Here is a 7,030-nt window from a genome sequence, read left to right as displayed (position 1 = left end):
GAGAAAATTTATTCCCTCTTTGAATAATTGTTAAAGTTCAACACAGGCTCAGCTAGCCCAATTTAAGTACCTTATTTAATTCCCTTTTATAAAATGCTTTAAAAAAGTTTACTAAGGAGTTTGGTAAAAACAAAACAAAACAAAATGCTGTACATATTTAACGTATACAACTTAATGAGTTTAGAGTTAATGATACAGCAATGAAACCATCACCACCATCAATGCCATAAGCATGTTTATCACCTCTTAAACTTTTTTCTTTTAGCTCTTTATTTTTATTATCTTTATTTGTTGAGGTTTTTTTTTTTTTTTTTTTTTTGTCTGTACACACACCATAGTTTTATTTTTTTATCATTATTTGCATGTGTGTGTGGTGAGAATGAGCTTTCCAGTTGGCACTACTGGTAAATAACCTTCTTGCCAATTCTGGAAATGTAATAGGTGCAGGTTTGATCCCTGGGTTGTGAAGATCCCCAGGGCATGGCAACCCACTTTAATATTCTTCCCTGGAGAATCCCATGGATAGAGGAACCTGGAAGGCTATGGTGCATATGGAGAGTTGCAAAAAGCAGGACACAACTGAAGCAACTTAGCGTGCACGCATGTGGTTAAAACACTTAGCATGAGCTCTATTGCCTAATAAATTTTAAATATATAATATATTATTGTTAACTATAGAGACAACGTTGTGTAGTAGATCTCTGGAATTTATTTATCTTGTATAACCGAAGCTCTGCACCCTTTGACAATCACTTTTCCACTCCACCAGGGCTCCCACCAGCCCTTGGTAACCACTATTCTAGTCTCCGCTTCTGTGAATTTACTATATTAAATTACATACTTAACATCATATAGTATTTATTTTTCTGTGTCTGACATTTGGCTTAGCATATTGTCCTCCAGGTTCATCTATTGCTGTCACAAATGTCAGAATCCCCTTACATTTAAAGTTGAATAATATACAATACTTTGTTTACTCTTTCTTCTATCAATAGACATTTAGATTTTTTGTTCATATTTTGGCTACTGTGAATAACGCTGCAATAAATATGGGAATTATGTATCACTATGAGATTCTGATTAAAATCCCTTTGGGTGAATGCCCAGAAGTGAGATTGCTAGATCTCATGGTAGTTTTATTTCAATTTCTTGAGGAGCCACCATACTGTTTCCTGTAATGGCTGCACTTAATTATATTCCCACCAGTAACACAAAAAAGTTACTTTTTCTCCTCATTGTTATTAATGCTTATCTTTTGTTTTATAGATTATAAACATCATAAAAGGTGTGAGGCTATATCTCATTTGGTTTTGATCTACATTTATCTTAGGATTAGTGATATTGAACAACTTTTATAATTAACTGTTTGTATAATCAGCCTATTTATGAATTTATGTAAAGTGAAGGAACCTCTTTCTAGACAAAGGCAAACACGCTGATAATGTTACATACAATGTCAGAGATTACAGACTCCAAGAGATACATCCACAGGTGTCTTCATCTCAACATTATTTTTTTGTAAGAAGAAAAAAAATACATGTTAAATGTCAGAAAATTTAGGTTAATTGGCATTTACTAAGAGTGCCACGTTCAAATTTAGGAATTTTCTATGTAACAGGACAATAACAACATTTGTTTCACCCTTATATTCAGATTTTTTTCTAAATAATAATTATTTGACTTGTTGTGTTTTCATTTTCATTAGTTTCTATGCATATTTTGATTTCTTTTTTGATTTCTTCTGTGATTTGTTGGTTATTCAGAAGTGTGTTGTTCAACCTCCATATGTTGGAATTTTTAATAGTTTTTCTCCTGAAATTGAGATCTAATCTTAATGCATTATGGTCAGAAAAGATGCTTGGAATGATTTCGATTTTTTTGAATTTATTAAGTTTAGATTTATGGTGCAGGATGTGATCTATCCTGGAGAAGGTTCCATGAGCACTTGAAAAAAAGGTGAAATTCATTGTTTTGGGGTGAAATGTCCTATAGATATCAATTAGGTCTAACTGATCTAATGTATCATTTAAAGTTTGCGTTTCTTTGTTAATTTTCTGTTTACTTGATCTGTCCATAGGTGTGAGTGGGGTATTAAAGTCTCCCACTGTTATTGTGTTATTGTTGATTTCCCCTTTCATACTTGTTAGCATTTGTCTTACATATTGCAGTGCTCCTATATTGGGTGCGTGACGACCCTGTATGCAAGACAGCAAAAAAGACACAGATGTATATAATGGACTTTTGGACTCAGAGGGAGAGGGAGAGGGTGGGATGATTTGGGAGAATGGCATTGTAACATGTATACTATCATGTAAGAATCGAATCGCCAGTCTATGTCCGACGCAGGATACAGCATGCTTGGGGCTGGTGCACGGTGATGACCCAGAGAGATGTTATGGGGAGGTAGGTGCGAGGGGGGTTCATGTTTGGGAATGCATGTACACCCATCGTGGAATCATGTCAATGTATGGCAAAAAGAAAAAAAAAAAAAGAATCTTCAACAGTTTGTTGTGATCCACACAAAGACTTTAGTGTCATCAATAAAGCAGAAGTAGATGTTTTTCTGGAAAAAAATAAATAAATTTAAAAAAGAAATAAATAAATAAATAAATAATTTTTCTGACTTTGACCATAATGCTTTATTGGAGGTTCAAATTCTGTCCTTGATGTTATAACTTGGAAACAGATTTACTTCATGTTAGTATTGAATTTGCTATGCACATTTTAGGACAGGGATCACAGATTATCACTACAATGATCAAGCAGATAAACTAAATAATAAAGCAGACTGCCTGACATACAAAGAATAATCTTGTATGAGTAGAATAGTGTGTGGTGATAAAGATAAGTGATAACAGCTTCAGTGTGAGGTGATAATAAAGAGTAGTGGGGACCGTGACAAACCAGAGAGGGTATGACAGTAGGTACTGCAAATCAGGTATGGTAAATCACTGGCCACTTTAAATGCTATCTCTGTATTATAAGATATTCCTTTCATTTTTCAAAATAAGATGCAAATACTTGCCTTTTGTGTGAAAACTTCAATTTTAAACATGTTTTTAAAACATTTTAAACATAACTTAAAACAGTATATGGATTAAATGACATCCATCCATTCATCATATTTGGCCCATAGCATGAAAGAAACATTTCTTTTGGGGGGATTAAAATGAGCATACTTTATCTCAGAATATACTTTAATGGTACCATCTAAAAATCAATATATAAACATATAGAATAGTCACCATCCTATCCCTTAATTATCCATCAGCTGCTGATTCCTGTATTGCTTGTCTTGGTGTTGTTGTAGTTGTATTACCAACCTTTACTTGCATTTCTTATAAGCAGTTAAAAACTCAGTTGTTCATCCCCTGATCCCCCAATTTCCTTGTTTATTTATCTATACTATCTCACTTTTACTCTCAGGTAATTTCCTTCTTTAAAACCTTATCCATGCTTCCATTCAAGATCCATTTTTTCTATATAAATTTCTCTCAGCAAGAAGTATTTCTCTCTTCCTCCATCCAAGCATCCACAGTGTCCCTTAGTATATATTGTCATCATTGTTTTGCTGTACACATTGTTTGCATATGTGCACGTGAACTTGGGTAAGTTTCTTAAGGATATGGAATAAGGAATTTGTTATGTCTATAGCTATAGCCCTCACTGTGCTTAGTAAAATACTTTATGTAAATTGGTATTTTTTACTATTATCATTAACTACTTGGCTTAAAGTACAGCTTTAAAGGTAAATAAAGTGAAAGAAAATAAAAGAAGGAAAAGAAAGAAAGGGGGAAATGAATGAGAAAGAAAGGAAAGGAGGGAAAAGAGAAAAGAAGGAGGGAGATGAGAAAGGAGGCAGGGAAGAGACACAGAGGAAAAAACTGAATAAAGCAAAAACTAGCAGAGATGTGATACTGAGGTTACTTGGTCTTGGTGAATAAATCCCACATTTTAAAATATGAATATTTTAACACTACGGATTATGGTTTTCCTGCTCAGGACCCAGATGGCACTTCATAAACAACACACCAATGATGGCATGATTATTGTCGAGCTTCATGGCTTCATAAATACTGTTTATGGAACATCCACTGGGCATCAGTGTGCTTTTAGTACATGTCAGGATGAAGTAACCCTGAAGGCCCTTCGTATGAGAGTTGTTAGAATAGATTCGGGAGTAGGTTGGACAGTGGCATCTTGATTGAAGCCAAAATGCCCACAAGGAGTGGAAAAAGTCTAATGCCCACCTAAGTCATTTGCTTGCAGTACTCTGGTAACTCTGCTGTGATCCATGACAGATGTTAACCAGTGAGGTAACCACCCAGCAGCATATAGAAGCAATCCGCAGCCACTCCTTCCATACTGTTACCAAGTGATTTTGCCCCCAGAAAAATCCATCCATGTATAAATACTTTTGTCTTAACTTCAGATCTGGAAAAAAAAAAAAAAAAAAGACAAAATTCAAAATTCCAGCTCACAGGTTTTTCTTTACAAATAAGAGCTGCCATCAAGGGGTAAGAGATTAACAATTAAATCAAATGGTACCATTTATCTGTTTGTTTGACATTGCATTAGCTCAAAAACGTGTAGATGTAACTGACTGACTGTAATTCCCTGGTAAAGACCTGCACTGGGCCTGGGCATGCCTGCTTTGTAAGGAGAGGCTTTATCACTTCATAGATAATCACACTCCACTCTCAAGGCACCAGGAAGAAATCAGAAGACCAATTTAGGGAATCTGTGGAAGTTCTTTTAGGGATTGATCATGCCCTGCTCTTCTTAATGTTTAAGTTTCTGTTGTCTAAAACCTTAACTATGAGAATTTATTTTTCCTTGGTTGAGAATTTTACAACAGTCTTCAGTTCTTTAGCTGGAAGGAACTTCACTAATTAGGTTAGATTTTCATCTCTGATCCTCTATCATCTTCCTTCTTTGGCTTAAGCAATGGGGTTGGAAATTACATAAAATATCCTAGTAATTTTTTATGTTATATCGAATGATCCGAAAATGGGTTGATTCACCTTCTCTTAAGTGTGAGTTGTAACTGATACTCAGTAGAAAATTGCTAAATTGAAAACATGACTGAATGACATTAACTTCACATAATCTGCTTTCTCAAATTATTTTAGTCTTAGCTGCAGTGACTCAGAAATTGTCAGGGTAAAAATGGTTCAGTATTTTCTCCCCACTTGTAGGGGGAAATTAACTGATTCTGTGCTAGTTAACAAAGCATCCCTTGCACTGGACTTACTCAACTATCTCAAGGGGAAACTGAGAATTTCAGAGACAGATAATATATAAACACTTGACTGAAATATGAAAACCTTATATGAAACACATCTTTTAAAAAGGAAGCCAGTGGCAGGCAGGACTTATGGGAAGTGGTCTAAAGGAAAGAATTTGTTGTTATTGTTCAGTCACTCAGTCATGTCCTACTCTTTGTGATCCCATGGACTGCAGCACACCAGGCCTCCCTGTCCTTCACCATCTCCCGGAGCTTGCTCAAATGCACTTCCATCAAGTTGGTGATGCCATCCAACCATCTCATCCTCTGTCATCCTCTTCTCTTCCTGCTGTCAATCTTTCCCAGCATCAGGGTCTTTTCTGAATAAGTCAGCTCTTCTCATCAGGTGGCCAAAGTATAGAATAAAAGAAAAAGCAGATTTTATTCATCACTTAAAATATACCAGGTTTTACACTTTGCACTAAATATTATTATGTTAACATTTTCAACATCAGGACACAATAACTATTGTCATATTCCTCTTCAGATGAGGAAATATCAGGTCCAGAGAGGAAAAACAACTTGCTGGAAGATCACACAATAATTTGATGTAAGGGCAGAAAACAGCCCTGATGTCCTAAGTTCTAAATCCCAAACTATTTTACTTTATCCTTCAGCTATCAATAATTATATATTTTTAAAATATATATCTTTATCTCCACAGTTTTACTATGAAGAAAGGATAGTAAAACAAAATAATAATGTAGGTAAAATAAAGTTACTGACCTGGCAAGTCACTGTCATATGGCTCTTCATTACACCTAATAGCTCCTTCTAATACCGGGTTTTTGACTTATGTTGAACCAGATTTAGCCATTTATCTTGTCTGTTTCTTCTCCATCCCTTTCTGCCCCAGGATAGCTTCCCTCTACTCCACTTTAACTTTAAAATGTACTTGAACTTTATAAACAACACATTTTCAATCTAGTCTCTCAATAGAGAAATAATTTGACATAGATTGAAAAATAACAGAAGACAGTTTTATTTTGTTTTGTTTTTTTGTTTATTACATAACATAAAATGAGACTGGGCTTTAACTGACTATTGGGGCAAACATTAGTTTGTTTGATGTTTGTTCACCAGCATGCCTTAATTCTCTTCAATCTCTAACATATCTAGTCACTTTATGGGGTTTTTTTACATTTATTTTTCACTTGAAACAGGAATAACTTCTATCCTCTATCATAGCCTTCTATGTTTCTTTGGTCTCAGACACAGAAATTGGCTTGAAAAGCACAGTTCTTGAAATAGAACAGGCCTATCCATAAAGCCTATTAAGGCAGTGTCCTTAGCCAGACAGCATCATTCATAACCCTGTGAGTGAGGCTGACACAGTTCCATATCTGCAGCTTGAGCTCATCAATATATGCAGCCAGAGCCAATGACTTAGTCAGAAATCTCACAAGGAGCAATGAACACACACTCACACACACACAGGAAACAGAAATAGATGTAGATAGAAGTGCCCATATAGTGAGACTCAGACCAGTGATGATATAACCAACTTGAGAAATAAAAATCCAGGGAAACAATAAGGTCAGGTCATGATTTAGGGCTTCAAGGACAAGAGAGAAACAAAATATGTCATAAGATTTAGGTGTGCAATTCTTACACGATCTTCACATCATTTGAACTCAGCATGTGCATTTACAGGAAATTCTTGCCCAACTAAGAGAGTGTACAAAATGAGTACTTGATAAAATTGTTTCAAATTAATAAAGGGAAGTGATATGTCACTGGGTG

This window comes from Budorcas taxicolor, chromosome 19, assembly GCF_023091745.1.
Source record: "Budorcas taxicolor isolate Tak-1 chromosome 19, Takin1.1, whole genome shotgun sequence".
Taxonomy (NCBI): domain Eukaryota; kingdom Metazoa; phylum Chordata; class Mammalia; order Artiodactyla; family Bovidae; genus Budorcas; species Budorcas taxicolor.
This window is presented reverse-complemented; position numbering follows the sequence as displayed.